Source organism: Acomys minous, assembly GCF_964271855.1.
Source record: "Acomys minous genome assembly, chromosome: 6".
Lineage (NCBI taxonomy): Eukaryota > Metazoa > Chordata > Mammalia > Rodentia > Muridae > Acomys > Acomys minous.
This window is the reverse complement of record NC_140487.1, coordinates 19,058,199-19,077,257: the sequence shown is the minus strand read 5'-3', so window position 1 is coordinate 19,077,257 and position 19,059 is coordinate 19,058,199. Positions and strand designations below refer to the sequence as shown.

General features: G+C 41.4%; 1 long non-coding RNA gene across 1 annotated transcript; it reads left to right on the top strand.

Annotated features, from left to right (window-relative positions):
- Positions 1 to 9,377: 9,377 nt before the first annotated feature.
- On the top strand, positions 9,378 to 13,253 carry LOC311599108. The gene is made up of 3 exons (XR_014779762.1): positions 9,378 to 9,441; positions 11,928 to 12,108; positions 13,031 to 13,253. It is a non-coding gene; the product is annotated as an uncharacterized lncRNA (long non-coding RNA).
- Positions 13,254 to 19,059: the final 5,806 nt, after the last annotated feature.

Below are 19,059 nucleotides of genomic sequence, written 5' to 3'. Positions count from 1 at the left end.
GAGGACCACCAAGAGATGGCACAGAAAGATGTCCTGACTCACACTCATGTGCAGAAGAGCTCTTAGAAATGTCAAGAAGAAGACCTGGCTTCTCTCTGTGTTTTTGTAATATTCAAGCAGTTACCAGTTGCATTTGTTTGGAAAGAAAAATTGTAGTGCTTGACAAATGATACTGAGCTACAGTAGGTAAGAAAATAGGAGGTTTTGAAACAAAATTACTTTTTTTTCTTTCTCAAATAGGATAAATCCTTTTGGGAGGTTATGAGGAACAATGGCCACCCACACGTGAGGGGAAGAGCTGAACGTTAGTACAGGTGCAAGCAGCTGGTCTTGCGCTGAACAATGCAGTGTCGCAGCCGTTAGCTTTCTATTTTTAATTGAAAATAGATTTTTTTTCATACAACATATTCTCGCTGCAGTTTTCCCTTCCCCAACTCCTCCCACATCTTTCCCAACATCCTCCCTGTCCTTCTCCCTCTCCCTATCTCCTCCTCACCCCCTCTGGACTATGTGCAGAGAGTGAGAGACCTCAGAACACTCGGTTCTAAATGAGATGCCTCTATCAAATTCGTCTGTCCAGGGCTCAGGGAATCCTATGGAAGAGGAAGCACCAAGAGTGTAAGAGCCAGAAGGCATGGAGGACATCAATATAACAAGGTTTCGTAAACAGCTGGACCAGGCACATGTAAACTCACAGAGCCCGTGGCAGCACAGGCAGGGCCTGCGCAGGTCTAAGCCAGATGGGGTGCTAGTGCTAGGAGGAGCAGTGGACACAAAGCCTCATCCCTAACTCACAAGCTACCTCCAATTGATAACTACTCACAAATGAAAAACTCGTTTTCTCCAACAGACTTTCACTGGGGATACAAACTCGTGTTAAGGGAAGACCCCATGTCCAGCAACAGATGGCCAACACAAAATGAACTCAGTGGCATTTTGGGGGGAAGTTATTTGTCTCATAATGCTTTATCAGGGCAGCTTTTAATTTGATACATCTCTTGTGTATACATTATGGTCTCCAGCTTTGCGTTTTTATGGGATTCCTGTGTGTCTTTGCCTCTGTGTGTGTTTTTTGTGCCCTTTTTTTTCTTCTTGTTTTGTACTTGGCTTTCTTAGGATCAGCGGAGGCAGCTCTGCTAGGCTGGATCTGTAGAGTCCGGATGGGATGGAGCCTAAGGCTGCTGGCACCCAAGGTGCCAGAACTCTAAGCTCTGCCTAGCGAGGATTCTAACAACTCTCTCTACAAGGGTCCTGAGGGGGCCATGAGTAAAATGACTGACTGAGGGACGTCCAGCATGGGTGTCTGGTCTCCATGAACTTGATTCTCATTGAAGAAACCTTTAGTTTGCTTCCTCTTGCCTTTCAAACAGCGCTTGTTCTTTATTTGCAAAGAACCGTGTAACACGGGGACTGAGAGATGGATTAGTAGTTAGGAGCACTGGATGCTTTCGGCGAGGATCTAGGTTCAGTTCCCAGAATCTACATGACAGCGCACAATGGTCTGTAACTCTGGCCCCAGGGGATCTGATGCCAACGTCTGTATTCTGATGGCCTGCAAAGGTATGGTACACAGATATACATTCAGGCACACCCTCATCCACATAGAGTGCAATCAAATAAAATCTCAGGAAATGCAACATTTTTTATTTGTAGGCTTTGTGTTTTGTTTTGTTTTCATTTAAAAATGCCATTTGCAGACGGGCATAGTGGTGCACTCCTGTAATCCCAGCACTGTGGGAGGCAGAGGCAGGTGAATCTCTGTGAGTTGGAGGCCAGCCTGGTCTACAAAGTGAGTCCAGGACAGCCAAGTATACGAGGAGAAATTTTGTCTCTAAAAAAGTGCCATTTGTTCCTTTGGATTACAAGATAGCATTTGTCACACTCTGTCTCAGGTTATGGAATCTGTTTGTCTGCTAATTGCATTACTAATAATGTCGTTCTTACACACCAGTAATTAAATTTTTATTCTGAATAAATTATGACACTAGAGTTTCTGGGGATGTCTCCAATAATTCTAGAATGAATTCTAGAATTCATAAACATTTAAAAATGGCCAGTATTCGGTTTTGCATCCTCAGCCTTAAGTTCTATTCCAATGCAAATAAATAGTTTAAAACTGCATTTTCCCAATCAAGCTATATAACACCATTTTAAAGTGCAGAACATAGCAAGAATCATTCCTCTCTCCATATAAATATTTGCTAAGCCTGAAATATCTGTAAAATATTCAATCTCCTTTAGTTTCAAGGGTCAGAAAGCCAACTTGAACTTGCTTAGGTATGAGAAAGAATTAACTGAGACCTCTGGCTAAGCTGAAATGATATAGATGTGAAACTGGCTTTAGAAATAATGAATAAAAGAGCCCAAGTAAGACTCGTCTGTCTCATGTGGAGTGATGGCTTCCAACAGTTTTCTTTTTTTTTTTTTAATTTTTATTTTTTTTTATTTTATTAATTTATTCTTGTTACATCTCAATGGTTATCCCCTCCCTTGTATCCTCCTGTTCTTCCCTCCCTCCCATTTTCCCCTTACTCCCCTCCCCTATGACTGTTCCTGAGGGGGATTACCTCCCCCTCTATATGATCATAGGGTATCAAGTCTCCTCTTGGTAACCTGCTGTCCTTCCTCTGAGTGCCATCAGGTCTCCCCCTCCAGGGGACATGGTCAAAGGTGAGGCACCAGAGTATGTGAGAAAGTAATATCCCACTCTCCACTCTACTGTGGAGAGTGTTCCGTCCATTGGCTAGATCTGGGCAGGGGTTTAAGGTTTACCGCCTGTATTGTCCTTGGCTGGTGCCTTAGTTTGAGCGGGACCCCTATGCCCAAATCTGCCTATCATAATGTTCTACTTGTAGGCTTCTAGGACCCTCTGGGTCCTTCTACTTTGCCTTTCTCCCATGATTCTCTCATCTAGAATCCCACTAGAATGTCTTCTCCTCTGTCTCAGTTTCCTGGTAAGTGAAGGCTTTCGTGGGACATGCCCCTTGGGCTAATATGCAGATATAAGTGAGTATATACCATTTGAGTCTTTCTGCTTCTGGGTTAACTCACTCATTATGATCATTTCTAGCTCAATCCATTTATCCACAAATTTCGGGAAGTCCTTGTTTTTAATAGCTGAATAGTATTCCATAGTGTATATGTACCACAGTTTCTTTATCCATTCTTCTATTGAGGGACACTTCGGCTGTTTCCATGTTCTGGCTATTATGAATAAGGCAGTTTTCAATCACAGCTCTTTCAACAGAGAAGTTGGCCTCTCCTTTCCCTCTCATTTCTCCTTCTGTCTTTCCCTTTGTCCTGCCCTGTCCCTTCTTCCTCCCATTCCTTTCCTCTTTTCTTTTTCTTCTTCTCCTGCCATACTCAATAACAGGCACTGCATTGAATAATTCCAGTAATCGTTAGGCTGGCTAAGTAGTCTTCTCTCAGTTTTCACAGTCTCTGGGCTTCTGATGTGGCTACTGAGAACCAAGCTGTAAACCTATCATTTCTTTGTAAATCTCCTTCTTCTTACTTTTAAAGACCTTTGGTGCTTCTAAGATTAGCTACCACATCTAAATATATGTAAGTCTGATTTTTATACATTCCAAGCCCATACTTCTTAATTCTGGTATTTTATATCTTCTGCCGTTCTAGAACTTTTAAAAAAATATTTCCACTTCTGTCTTCTACATTCTCCTATTTTCCCCTATACTCTTCACTTTAGACTTAAGTTGTTTTTTCTCCTTCTTTTACTCTCCACATCTCCTAAGCACTCTTTCATGTTCTTAAGAAATAATAAGCAGACTACCAAGATGAGACTTGATAGCCTATGACCATATAGTGGGGGAGGAGGTCCTCCTTGGTCACAGACCTAGGGGAGGGAAATAGGGTGAAAACAGGAGGGAAGGAGGAATGGGAGGATACAAGTGATGGGATAACAATTGAGTTGTAAGCTGAATAAACTAATAAACTTTTTAAAAAATTAAAAAAAACATCACTATGTAGCTCTAGGCTAGCTCTGTTCAGATGTCGCCTCCATTTCATTGTTCTCCTCAGCTTTACCTGCTATGTATAAGGGAGTGCTGCAACCACCAAACAAGATGGTAGGGTAGAAAAAATTTTACTTGGAACAAACTTCCAGGTTGTCTCACAAGAGTAGAGAGGAGTGGCTCGGTGGGAAGGCAAGCAGAGTGTATACACTAGCCAGCAGGGTCGGGTATTGAGCTGATGCAGACTCTGTGGATTAATTGGGAACTAGATGTTTCTTGCCTCTGTCAGTCTCAGGGAAGAAAAGTAGAAGCTCTCCTGACCAAGAGAAACCCAAGAGATTTCTGAGGAGTCTTGAATTTAGGTTTCTATTAAGCAAGGGAGATTCCTTCTGTTTACCTGATAACAGTCTGTCTCGCCTGGGTCAGGCCCTGCTGTCAATTAGGACATTGCCAACAGCAGAGCCATTTGGGGCATCTGCTAAGTGCCCTAACACTATGTACTTTCCTTATTCTATACAATATATTAATGCCTATTTTCATTTCTTGAAAATTTTCAGTTATGTTTCGAATATTTTATTTCTATAAGGTCATGTTATTTTTAGTGTTCTTTATTTTTATAATTTTATCACTTTAAGTTAGTCACTTAAAGTTTAATCAGTATTTATTTTATAGTTTCAATTTAACAATTATTTTGTCTTCTTCCTACCTTCAGATTTTCCCTTCAATTTTAGATTATATCTAGGTTGTTTCCAGTTTCTGACTACTACAAATAAAGCTACTATGAACATAGTTGAACAAATGTCCTTGTAGTATGGTAGAGCATCTTTTGGCTATATGCCTAGGAGTGGAATACCTAGAAACCTCCAGATTGATTTCCACAGTGACTGCACAAGTTTGCACTCCCAGCAGCAATGGAGGTGTGTACCCCTTGTTCCACATCCTCGCCAGCATGTGTTCTCACTTGAATTTTGAACTTAGCCATTCTGACAGGTGTAAGATGGAATCTCAGAGTTATTTAGATGTGCATTTCCCTGATGACTGAGGGCATTGAGCATTTTAAGGGTTTCTTAGCCATTAGAGATTCCTCTGTTGAGAATACTCAGTTTAGCTCTGTAGCCCATGTTTTAATTGGGTTATTTGGTTTGGTGCATTTTAATTTCTACTTGTTTAAGGTGAATATTTTCATCTTAGCTACTTTATGCTGTATTTCAGAGCAATCCTATGAACATTATACACTTTCATTTTTTGTCCCTCTCAATATGTCTGTTGTCAGTCTATTTTGGCAAATTTAAAGACTCACTTGTTATTCTAATACAGGTTGGGAGAATTTCCTTTTCCTCCACACTTTCAAATCAATAAAACCAAGCACGTAGAAGAAAATGCGTCTCTTCTCCTCACAGTTGCCTCTCCTAGTTGCATATGAAACCATGAAAGTAACCCGTGCCACAACTTTCCACTCTCTCTTCTTCAGCCTTCCTGCATAAAAGGTCCTCCATTACCCACTCAGGATTCAGCAAAAACAACAAAGGAAATCTCAGTCTCAGCAAAGGTTGCCTTGAAGGACTGCGGACCTCCACGCTTCCTCTTTTCTGCTCAGGGAGTGCCATCTCCCTCCTGACTCCTGAGCACCTTGAGGCCTAGTGAGGGAGCTTTGGAAGGATGATAACAACTTTAGAGTGAGTGAGGCAGGAGCAGGAGGGCATGGGTGCAATGTCTGAGAGCCAGAGAAGAGGCGGCGGCAGAGCGAGTGCTGGAGTGCTGTGTGTGGGAATAGGGCAGCCCCTAACTTAGCTGTTGATTATCTTGGTTGAGGTGTGTGTGATGCAGGCCAGGAATCTCACTTCTGGCAGAAAATGAAAAAAAAAAAAAAAAACCCAACCCTGCAGCCAGTCAGAGTGCATGGACATCAGCCTATTCCTCGCTCAACAAGGACACTGATGAAGAAATGCATACCAGCGCAGACTGGCTCGAAAGCCCATAGTCTAAAGCCCTCGGTAGGAGCTCACTTTCGCCTTTTATGGCTGTCTTCCTGAAACACCTAGTCCCCAAAATGTGTTTTTTCCAAAGTTTAAATTATTGTTTCAGAGTAATGTCCTTAATTTTGCTTTGATCTTAAACTTGCCATGTAGCCAAGACAGATCTTAAACTCTGGATCCTCTTGTTGGCTCTGCAGCTGCTGTGTGGTACCATAGTTACATTGTTGTGGTTGCTATTGTGGTGGTGGTAATGGTTGCTAGGTTTCTTTGATGTATCCTGGTTATAATCTCAGATTCCAAGAAGCATCTTAGTTCCTGTCAGCCTGCCTGCTCATCTTTCCTTCTTTTCTGTCTTAGTCAGTGCTCTATTACTGTGAAGAGACACCACAACCAAGGTAACTTTCTAAAGAAAATCACATAACTGAGGCTGGCTTACTGTTCCAGAGATTTAGTCTATTATCAGTCATGGAGGGATACAAGGTGGCATGTAGCCAAACGTGGTGCTGGAGAGAAAGATGGGAGTTCTACATACAGGTCAGCAGGGGGCAGGAAGAAGAGAGACCCTAGACCTGGCTTCAACATTAGAAACTGAAGGCCTGCCCCTGTGACATCCTTCAACAAGGCTGCATCTACTGCAACAAGGCCGTACCTCTTAATCTCTGTCCAGTAGTATCACTCTCTAATGATCATGAATTCCAATATGTGGGCCTAAGGGTGCCATTCCTATTTGAACCACCATACTTTCTTTCCTTCCCTCCCTCCCTACAACTGTCCTCTTTCCTTTCTTTCCTTCTTTCCTTCCTTTTTCCTGTCTTCATTTCTTCTCTCTCCCTTGTGTGGGGAATGATCATTCTAAGAACCCTGAGCTCATAATAAGAGCTTCTCCATCCTGGCTATAAGCTAGCTCTTCCAGTAAGACTACTAGTAAAATCAGATAAAGGCAAGCTGCCTGTGAGCGGCAGTTCCGGGAACTTTTTCTTGACTAAGCAGATCTTTTACAACTTCCCTCTCTCTGGAATTTCTCCCCCTTCTGTGGTTATAGCAGCTGTAAAAGTAGATACCTGCTGGAGCATTTCACAGTAAGGTATCCATAGCAACCTCGCTTACACAAATACCCTTGCCCCAGTAACCCCGTAAAAGCTCTGTGAGGATTTTCAATAAACCAGTCTTGATCAGAAATTTCCAGTCTTAACTTCATTTCTTGTGCCACTTCTTGTCCCCATTCCCCTCCATTTCTAGGGTCTCCCGTTGACTGTCCCGTGGGTCGGGACACCCTTGATAAAGTATGTGTGTTACATTATCAGTGTTGCCTTTTGCCTCAATCTACATCCATACACTACTCCGAGAAGAGGGTGATTTTGGTTCTCAGATCTCAAATATTATCTTCAAATACTCAACTAAAGAAAAATCAGAGTTCTTAATACTGCTCCTTCTCAGATAGACTTTCAGGTAACTAGACAGGAAAAACAGGTAAGAAAGATTCCAGCCAACTAACAACAAAAGACTTGTTTACAAAAACCCCAGTCAAAGGCATTGAAGGGTGATGCAGAACAGTGTAACTAATGATCTCCCATTTGTCTTCCCTCTAAAGGTAGGCCACAAATGACCAAGGACAGGCAGGAGCAGGAGAGGTGCCTTTTCTCAGGGAAGGGCACACCAATAGGTTGCCCAGTGCCAAATGGTAAGTAAGCTCTGAAAACATATATGTAACATTACATTGACTGAGTAGGTTACAATTAGGAATATATATATAATGTGTGTGTGTATGTGTGTGTGTGTGTGTGTGTGTACATATATTCATGCAGTAGCAACTAATGAAAAAAAGAGGACTTGAATTTGAAGGAGAGTGAGTTAGGGAGGGAGGAAAGGGAAGGGAGAAATATATCAAAATAGAATTACATGTGCATCTTTCTAGATATTTATGTACTTGAAAAGATACATGTTAGGAATGAAATATTTATGGGAAAGTCAGAAGCAAATTATAGGCTTTTTGTGTGGTATAGAACAATATAGCATCAAGATTAATTAGTACATAAAAAGTCAACACAATACTCAAAAACGGAATCTGGCCTCTTACACTAAAACTCATTGTTAAAGCAGTAACCTACAGAATCTACTCTTCATGTCACAGCAGTGAGGCGTCTGTGAATTGATGGCATCCCAGTTAGACCAGGTATAGATGTAATTAGCATAATCAGGCATGGGAGAGGTCTAGGGAGGAGGTTGACAGGAGTTTATGTGATGCATGAAAGTGTCCAATAGGAATAGAGTCTAACAAAGCTGAGACACATATCAGAGTATCGGGGTGCAGGCTCCAAAGAGTGTAAGGTCTCTGATGACTTGTTTCCTCCTCCCTGGTAAAGTTGGGGTCAAAGCTGATAGTGTTTATCTATTAGGTTTGTAGTAAGTACTTGTCTGCTTGATATATTTGGGTGTTCCAGGTAATACCTAAGGGCATTGTAGGTCTCTCTCTCTCTCTCCTCTCCTCTCTCTCTCTCCTCTCAGCACTCCTTTTTCTTCTTTCATTTTTGTTAGGAAAAGTGTAAATAGGAAGTTTAATTGATGGGAAAGGGCACTGCGATCTAGTTCAAATAAGCCTCCATTAGTGCAAGCTTGGTTGGCTTTAAATGTCCCTGTTTCAAAAGCACTAGAGCTAAGTCACTCAAACGTTATGAGATGCCTGTGCACTGCTTTCGGTGTCTACAGTTTCTGTCTTGAATGTAGTTATGAACTGGATAGAAAAAATCAACCAAAAATTAATTTAAAATAAAACAAATGTTTCAAAAAAGTTAAAGCAAAGAAAGAGGAGAGAGGGACTGACTCTGACATGAATTCTGGTGCCCCACATTTGACCACCTCTCCTTGGTGGGGAGGCCTGATAGCACTCAAAGAAAGAATAAACAAGCAACCAGGATGAGACTTGATAGCCTATAACCATATAGTGGGGGAGAAGGTCCCCGTTGGTCATAGACTAGGGGAGGGGATTAGGGTGAAAGCAGGAGGGAGGGAACATACAAGTGATGGGGTGACAACTGAGTTGTAATCTGAATAAATTAATTTTAAAATATAATTGCAAAAAATGAAAGAGTAGGCAGGGGTGACAGAAGTGCCACCATAGCTGAGAACCAGGGAAGCCTCTGAGAGGTGACATTTGTGTAGGCTTGGTCTCTAGATAAGACAGGCATTTTTAAACTCTAGAGCTAAGAGACTTTCAAATAGAGGAAAAGAAATGCGGAGGTCTAACTGGCATGTGTTTTGCACATTTGGAGCACAGTAAGGTCTTGGAGAAAGAGTGAAGGGAATGAGGTGAGAACAGAGAAGTGGCCTTAGACCCTTCCTGAGAGGAGTCAAGGCTTCACTTAAAGTAAAACAGAGCAAGCCACCAGCTTTCAGCAGGGACAGGTCTTCACTTCTCTTATATTTCCCTGTCGGCTCCATGGAAGGTGGGAAAGAGAATGTGATGGAAGTGTGGAGCACAGACTCATCTTTTCCTAGTGAGTAATATAAGACATAGGTATTTTTATTTAATTTGGTTTTGTATGTTCAAATCAGTGGTATTGGTTCCTTCTACACTGAGGTATGATCATCACAACTCCAATCTCTAGAAGGTTTTTGTCACCCAAGCAGAAAACACTCATTAAATCAAAGTTCTCTAATCCTCTCTGTGATGAAAAACTTTATTGTCAACTTGACTGGACTTAGAATAATCACAGAAACTCAGTGTGCCTGCATGGGTTTTCCAGAAGGTTTTGACTGAGCTGCCTATGGAGGAGGAGGGCCTTTTTGGTGGAAAGCAATCATCTCTGTGTCTTATCTGTGTTCAGGGTAAGTTCTTTCTTACATTTAGACAGAAAATAAACGAGAATTTTAGTACGTCCATCCTGTACCTCAAAAGGACTATCTTGTAGAACCTTGTTAGAGTTCATGATTTTTTAACTCCACAGGAAAAAACATAAATTTGTTGAATTAACTTTTAATTTTTTAGTTCCTTTTCAGGTGTTTATTTCAGGGTGCTGATGCCTTGCTTTAGGTCTGTATTGTGAGGTACAAAGTGTGTGGAATACAGCCACATTTTATTTATTAACAATTCTAATGACCCTAATGAAGACATGGAGTCTCATCAAACATGATTGAATGATTAGCTCTGACACCAATGTTGATTATTAACCATCAATCAGTCAATATATTATTTCCCCATCCCTGGTGGTATTCAAAGATAAAAAACAAGACTCTGTATTAGAGCTGGAATCACTGGTGTGCCCGCCAATGGATGGTGCATTCAGACTGAAACGCTGGTTAATGACCACTGCTGGAAGGCATTTTCTCCTGTGTGCTCAGCTGCTTCTGTTTTGGGTGAAGACTGAACTTTCCCAGACTCACTAGCACAGCTCTATTAGAACTGAGCTGTTAGGATGAGGCACTAGGAAGGAATTCTTTTTTTTTTTTTTTTTTAACATGGTCTCTGCATTCTGCACACTCCCTCTGGAGAGAGCTGCCCTCAAGGAGGAAGGAGGAAAAGTTTTCAGTCTTTGATGCTTGTGCTAGATGTAAATTCTCTTTCTTCCCTTTTTGCTAAATTATACATATTCGGTCTGAGTATTCAAGGGACTCAATTCTGAGGACAAAGGGGGCATGTTAGTACCCATGAATTATTGCTGGATTTATGTCTCCATACATAAGCAGAAGATCCTCCTGACTTAGTGCCCGGGCAATGAACAGAAGGCTTGATTTCTGCATGCAGAGGCGCCCAGCCCACACTACAGCCATCAGAATAATTGAGGGTGTTTCTGGATCCGGCTTCCCTCATTTGTTAAATCAGTGCAGTCATGATAGATTATTGGGAGAAACGACTGATGTTTGCTCTAATTGAGAAAGATTTTCTCCAAAGCACACCACGGAAGCATTTGTTTGTGTCCATGCTTTAAAAGTGACACCTTTCAAATGAGGGAGGTGGTAAATATAAGAAGAGTTTACTTAAAGCTCCCTGGAACCGTCGTGGGCACATGGTATCATTTGATCTGCATGAAAGCTATGCGACTTCCAGGCAGCAGGGCTATTGCTCGCTTTATAAGGAAACACAGCTCAGCTTACACAGGTTGATCACATCTGGTTAAGGCAGGCTAGACCCAGGGTTAGGATGACCCCGCTGCTGGTTGAATATTTCTTCACAAGGTACTTCTGTAGGCCAGGTTTCTGTTATTTCAGTTATTAAGAGCCATATTTTTGCTTATGTCAGGCACAAGAATATGACAATGCTGTGAAGTTGTAAGAATTTTGAGATTGTCTCTTGGACAAAAGGTGGTAAATCTCCCCGGTGATATGATAACTCACCATGTTATTGCATCATTGAAAGGATTTGGAGAGTTGGGGGAAGGGCGACGTGCAGTGGTAATGTAAACAGTAGAGCCAGCTAGCTGAACATCTAGAGTTCCAGAAAAGAAATGCTCATTTATGTTAACTGCAGCCCCTTGATTTGATGGTGATTTACTTCATACGGACTGCGTCATGGACAATTCACTAGACACACACAAGATTGTTTGGGGTAGCTTCTGCCCTTCTCTCATGGAATTTTAGACTGTAAAAATGAAATACAAGTTCAAGCAAACATAACGACTTAATCCCCACCAATCAGTCTTTTAGCCTGTGCTTTAAATTTTGAGCCTACGTTTGACACTATGTATGCCAAAGCCCTAATTGCCGGTGTTACCTGGTCAATCTACCATTAACCTCATTTTATGTATGGAGAAACACGCAGATGCAATTTGGTCATGCTTCATAGAACACACATGCTGATGCTGGGGTTTAAGTTGCATCAAGCTTGGCTCTTTCCTACCTATGAGTAATTCCTAGCTCCCCCTAGAATAAACATCCTGAGTATACAGGGTAGAATTGAGCTTTTATCCTTTGGGTACTGCTAGACTAATTCTTTTGCTTGACTATTCAACCATCCATTATGCAGTAAGCAATTGTTGTGTGCAAGGTTCTTTTTCAGGTTCCAGAGAGAAGATGAATTATAGATCAGGGGTCCCTTAAGAAACCTAACGGTGGCTAGAAAAAGCAGCAGAGTGCACACACAATAACACAGAGAGCCACCTGTGCTGTCGTTAAAGTATGAACAAAATCTGTGGGCTGGGAATATCTGAAGAGACTGAGACATGAAGGTAACATTTTAATTTAATTTCTAAAGTCTTCTCACATAGCTTTCTCTCATTCCTGAAGAATATCTCTGCCCATTTCTCTCTCTTAATAATGTGTGGTCTCATAGTATAGGCAGAGGCTGATAGAAACAGGCCCTTGGCCACAACCTGTGACTGTACACATGGGCAAGGGAGCAGTAGCAGGGTGACAGCACCAGCCTAGCCACCTACCCTGGGCAAGGCCTTAATACCTTCAGCCTCCTCCTAATCAAGGCTAGATTTCTGTTAGCCACACCTTTGGGGAGCAAAGCTGGTACAACCTCCAGACAAGAAAGGAAGTCTCCCTAGCATCTTCCTCTGAGCTTTCTAGCCATCCCCTTTTGGGTTTCCATGGGCCCCATGCTCCCTTGAAGGAATTTCTTTGCTTTTGTAGCATTCCCTGGTAGTAGTGGGCTTTACATCTGGATCTTCTTCAGGTGTACAATTATTTTAAAGAAACCTTATCTGATAAATTGGTAGGAGTTCTAGCCTTCCCCACATAGTTCATTCTCACACACTGAAGCATATGTAAAATAAACAAATGCAAGCTTCATCTCCCAGATGTATAACGCTGGTTTGGCCTTTGATGGGATGGGATTTTAATGTGTTTGCTCCAGAAAAAATGAGTGGAAAAATGATGTTGAATATCACAGTACAATGAATAATGTTTCATCTCCGTGGATATACTCAGTAAATTGGCTAAATATTTTAAAAGTCTGATAAGATTGATAAATGATGGCTCAGTTTGTTTTATGAATAAGTTCACAGCCTACATTATATTTTAGGAAAAGAATAAAGTCACCTCTCTTGTATAATACTGTGCTATGAACACTTTGTTTTGCAGAGACTAGATAATGTTTTATAGTTATATTTTCCTCATTATCATTTTTTATATTTTTATATTCAGGGCAATTATATTCTGAAGAAAGGTTACCAGTTATTATTCATCCACCAGCCCAAGAAATGTACCTGCAATAAGACTGGTAAGAGCAAGTGCAAATATCATTAAAAGTAATAAACTTGACAGTGTACTAGGCTATCCTGCCATTGGCTTCAGTTTGCTCTTATAAAGAGAATGTGATTTTGCATATGCCAAGAGAGCCTGCAGCAGCAAGTACTTAAAATCCAACAATGACAAATTAACTCAGATATCTCTGGGCTTTGTGGCTTCCCCATGCAGAGTACAACACCTGATTAAAATGCCAACATAGTGTGCAGTGAACATTCAGAGACAACTGGCAATCTCCTTGAGGCATATATAATTAAACATGGCTATGATGGAAAACATTAGTTATTTCCCTAAGACCAAATATCTGGAACAAAACTGTAATCCCCATTTGGCAGAAGCTGGATGTATTAGTTAGGGTTCTCTAGAGGAACAGAAGTTCTGTAATGAATCTCTCTATATGTAGAATGGGGGTTTATTAGAATGGCTTACAGGCTACAGGCTGCTGTCTAACTGGTCCAACATTGGCTGTCTACCAATGGAAAGACAAAGAATCCAGTAGTTGTTCAAATAAATGAAACTGGTTGTCTCAACCAGTCTTCAGCATATACCAGAATCCTGAAGAAATAGGCTCTAATGCCAGAGAAAGAACAGACTTGCTAACAAGAGCCAGAACAAGTGGGCAAAGAGAGAGCCAGCTTCCGTCTTCCATGTTCTTCTCAGAGGTTGCCTGCAGAAGATGTGGCCTGGATTAAAGGTGGATATTTTCACTTCAAGAGATGTGGATTAAAGGTGAATCTTCCTATCTCAAGGAGCCAGATTTGAAGTGGATCTTTCCAGTTCAGCTGATTTAATAAAAAGAAAAGAAAAGAAAAGAAAAAATAAAATAAAATAAAAGAAAAGAAAAGAAAGCCTTCACAGGTACGCCTAGCCACTTAGGTTTTAATTAATTCCAGATGTCATCAATTTGACAAGCCAGAATAGCCATAACAAGTCGATGCCTTGTCAGTTTGACGCAGAATCATGTCTCTTTATGTCATGCTTAATTTCCAAGTGAAAGTAATAACTAGCTCATAAGTATGCCTAACATGATATAATTATCCCATGTAAATCTCAAATACATTATAAATTTAGAATAGGTGGCAATATTCCTTGAGGGACATTCTTTTGTTATCTCAAACTAAACTATGATAGCCATTGATATTCCCCTAATTGATGTTACATTACATAATAAAGAAATCATGGAAGCACTCATGGAAGCAGATGCAGGTGGATTGCTATGGTTTTGTGATCAGCCTGATCTACAAAGAGAGTGCAGGACAGCTAAGCCTATACAGAGAAACCCTGTCTCAGAAAAGAAAGAGAGAAAGAAAGAAAGAAAGAGAGAGAGAAAGAAAGAAAGAAAGAAGAAAAAAGAAAGAAAGGGAGAGAAAAACACAAATATCTGCAAATATCTGTAAAAACCTATTTTTAACAAAACATGACAGAGACACATCAATTTTAATTCTTCTTTCAACACCTGGTCCCATACCTTCCTTTACTATGCACTCTGTATTTCCTCCATCCTCAGTAAGCACCTCAGCAGGTCTTGGCTCTTTTCCTGGAGGAGTGATCCATTCATTCCTGATGGTATGGATACCATACCTCCATGCCACCCTGCCTGGATTAGGTTGCTGTAGTGTCTCATTGATTTTTAATCACAGGACATAGTAGGACCAATCGAAATTCTAATGGATCTACTGTACCCCAGACATCATCTCCCTTGTGGAGAAACAATCCAATTCCCCATTGGTAATATGGCTCCATCACCCCTCCTAACACTGTTGTTCTTAGCCTGTTGGTTTAAGGTCACCAGGAGCCAAAAGTGGCCATGGAAAAGTCTGAGCTTCCAGTTCAACGGAGTACTTGTGTGGATGGAAGGAGTGCTCCACCTTCTGGAACAAAACTTCTAGGCCAGCAGAACTTAAGGTCACAGGAACCAGAAGCAAAAATTTCTCTAGTGGGTCACCGCACGTGATAATGAGTGGAACTATTCTTATTCCCACCACTTGATTCCTGGACCTGTGGATCCTAGCTATGGAGGAAACCACACCATATACTGGATGCTGATTCAAAGAATATTCTGCCTCTCAAGACCTGCCCTATCCTTCAACTTTGCTGTCATCTAATTTATGCTATAACTGTATCTTCAAAAGCCATTCCATCTTTCTATCAGGTCAACTGCTTTAGGATGGTGGGGAATATGGTATGACCAACCAATTCCTTAGTCATGGGCTCACTGTCACACTTCTCTGGCTGCGAAGTGAGTTTCTTGGTCAGAAGCAATATTGCCTGGAATATCATGATGGCGGATTAAGCATTCTGTAAATTCATGGGTGGCGGTTTTGGCAGAAGCACTACATGAAGGAAAGGCAAATCCATAGCCAGAATAAGTATCTACTCCAGTAAGGACAAAGCATTGTCCTCTCCATGGAGGAAGTGATCCAGTGTAGTCAACCTGCCACTAGGTCATTCGCTGGTCACTGCAGGGAATGGTACCATATCTAGGGCTCAATGTTGGTCTCTAATGTTGAGAAATCTGGCAGTCAGCAACAGCAGTAGCCAGGTCAGCCTTGGCAACATGGAAGTAAGTCCATGTTGTTGAGCCCATGTATAAGCCCCACCTCTGCTACCGTAGCCACTTTGTTCATGGGCCCATTGGGCAGTGACATATGGCTGGAGGAAAAGGCTGACTTTTCACAGAATGGGTCATCCTATCTGCTTGATTATTAAACTCCTCCTCAGCTGACTTCACCTTTTAATGAGCATTTACATTGAACACAAACATTTTCACATCTTTCACCCATTTGGAGAGATCTATCCGCCGTCTTCCCCAGATGTCCTTCATATCAGTTTTCTAATCATCATCTTTCCAAGTCCCTAACCATTCAGCAAATCCACTGGCTAAAGCTCATGAATCAGTGAACAATTATATACATGGCCATTTCTCCTTCAAAACAAAATGTATGGCCATGGATAGTGTCAAAGTTCTGCCTACTGTGAAGATTTTCCTCCACTGGTGTCTTTCAGGCTTGTCCCCGAAAGAGGTTGTAATGCTGCAGCTGTCCGCTTCTGGGTGGTGGCTGCATAACATGCAGAATTATCCCCTAGTCTTCTACTTCTTAGTGAACTGATGGCAGTAGACAGCATTGTAACATGAGTAGAAAACCTAGGCATTTGGGAAACTTCTTCGTGTAACTTGCTTGTCTTTCAGGACTTGCTCTTATATATATGAGATCATATACATATATACATATGTCCATCATATATACATATGATTCCATTTGGTGGTGGATTGCTGCTGTGCATTTCTTTATGCTCATAATGACCTGCTCGTGTTGGACTGTAGAAGTGATTAGTACCATTTAATATTGACTCATGATTATTAATACATATGCAAGTTGGATTTATATTAATTAATGTTAATTGTTACTTCAGTGGCATTTGTTCCTTAACCTACTATTATATGTACAAAACCTGTTAGATTGTTCATAGGCGTTATTGCACTGGACTCTGCAGATACCAACTAAGCTACTTTGTTATCCTCCCAACCACACATCCCATGCTGCTTGTTTTCATCATTCCTATCTGGGCTCCTTCTGTAAGAGTCTGGTAAGTATATGAGACAGGTACACACACAGACACACACAGACACACACAGACACACACACACACACAGACACAGATACACACACACACACACACACACACACACACACACACACACACACACACACACACACCACTCCTGCAGAGCAGCCTAGATAGACCTGTTGAGGAGCCTTCTCTTATTCCGGGCCCCACTTGAAGCAGCCTTTAGAGTTACCTGGTGAATGGGCCAGGGTGACACACCCAAATGTCTCCGGAATCCAAATGGGCCTACTAAACACTGTAACTCTGCCTTGGTGGCCGAAAGGGCCAGATGCAATAACTTATCTTTCACTTTAAAAGTAGTATCTCTGCATGTTCCACACCACTGGACTCTTAAGAACTTTACTGAGACAGAAGGCCTTTGAATTTTGGTTGGGTTTATTTCCCATACTTGGGCAGACATATTTGTTACTAACAAGTCCACAATGGTAGGCTACCTCATGCTCATTTGGTCTAGTCAGCATAAAGTTATTAATACACTGAACCAATGTGATATTTTGTGGAAAAGACAGAAGAGATCCCTTCAAACTAAGTTATGACACAGGGCTAGGAAGCTACTATATCCCTAAAGTAAAACTGTAAAGGTATACTGATGGCTTCGACAAATAAAGGCACATATCTTCTTGTGGTCCTTTTGGATAGGTATCAAGAAAAATGTGCCTGGTGGCACTCAGAGGAAGGATAGCAGGCTACCAAGAAGAACCTTGATACCCCATGAACATATACAGGGGGAGGAGGACCCCCTCAGTCACAGTCATAGGGGAGGGGAGTAAGGGGAAAATGGGAGGGAGGGAGGAATGGGAGGATACAAGGGAAGGGATAACCATTGAGATGTAATATGAATAAATTAATAAACTATATTTAAATAAATAAGAAAGAAAATGTGTTTGCTAAATCCAATGCTGCATAGCATGTACCATAAATTGTGTTAATCTGCTCAAGTGAGGATGCCACATCTAGTATAGCAAATGCAACAGGAATCATTATTTGATTGAATTTTTGATAGTCAACTGTCATTCTCCATGATACATCTGTTGCACAGGCTGGAAAGAAGAATTAAAGGGAGATGTGGTGGGAACCACTATCCTGCATCTTTCAGCATAGTGTCTTTTTGGTGACACTACTTTCTTTAGTTTCTCCGAAGACGCAATACTGTTTTCGATTCACTATTTTCCCTGCCAGAGGCAAATCTAAAAGCTTCCATTTCGCTTTTCCAACCCTAATGGCCCTCACTCCACAGGTTATAGGTTCAAGTTGAGAATCCTGCCAACTTCTAAGTGTACCTATCCTAACTATATATTCTGGGGCTGGGGAAAAGACCACGGGATGGGTTCAGGGATCCACTGGACATACTGAGAGTCAGCCTTCAGCCAAAACTCTACAATCATCTGACCTTCACAAGACCCTACTTTAAGCGGAGGACCACAGTGTTTTTTGGTGTCTCCTGGAATCAGTGTCAATCAGTATCAGACTCAGTATCCAATAGGCCCCAGAAAGTCTGATTGTTTCTTTTCCCCCAGTGTACTGTCACCCTTATAAAGGGCTGTAGGTTCCTCTGGAGAATGAGAAGAGGAAGGTAAACACTAAAACCCCTAGGTATTTCATCAGGGCCCTTCCTCTAGGGAACTTGGGCATCTCCTCATTCGAGGAGTTCTGGGGTTTGCAAACAAGATTGGAAGGAAGTTGGTTCATAGTCAGAGATTTTCTTTTGCCAAGAGCCAATAGAGCCTTTCTTTCATTTGTTTGAGAATTTTTCTGCTTATACAGATCAAACAATAATGTAGGAGGCTCTTATCTAGTTAATGCCTGGAAACACTGGGATTAATTAGCCAGCACCAGAGGTCCACACAAGTCATGCTACCATAAAATTCACATTGCCTGTGCCGATCACTTGGGTCAGGCCATTATGGGCATCACTTTGTCTAAGGTGCTTATTACAACAACTGTGCTCACATTGCCTTTGGCAATTCAGTGCTTATCTCCAGTCTCATCTTCATGATGCCCAGGCCTTCATTTCCTATTGGATTAGGAACAATTTGGCCATCTTCATTTCCTGAATGTAAAAATTTTAATTTATACCACAGTAACACTTTTATGGAAAGGGACAGGCCACATATAAGCATATCCTGGGCTATTTTTCTATGTAGCTTAAAATTCTAACTATAAGGTAGGTTTGGTTCTCTCTCTCTCTATCTCTTTTTCTCTCTCTCTGTGTTTTTTATTTTGTTTTGTTTTTTGTTTTTGAGACAGGTTTTCTCAGTGTAGCCTTGGCTGTCCTGGACTTGCTTTGTAGACCAGGC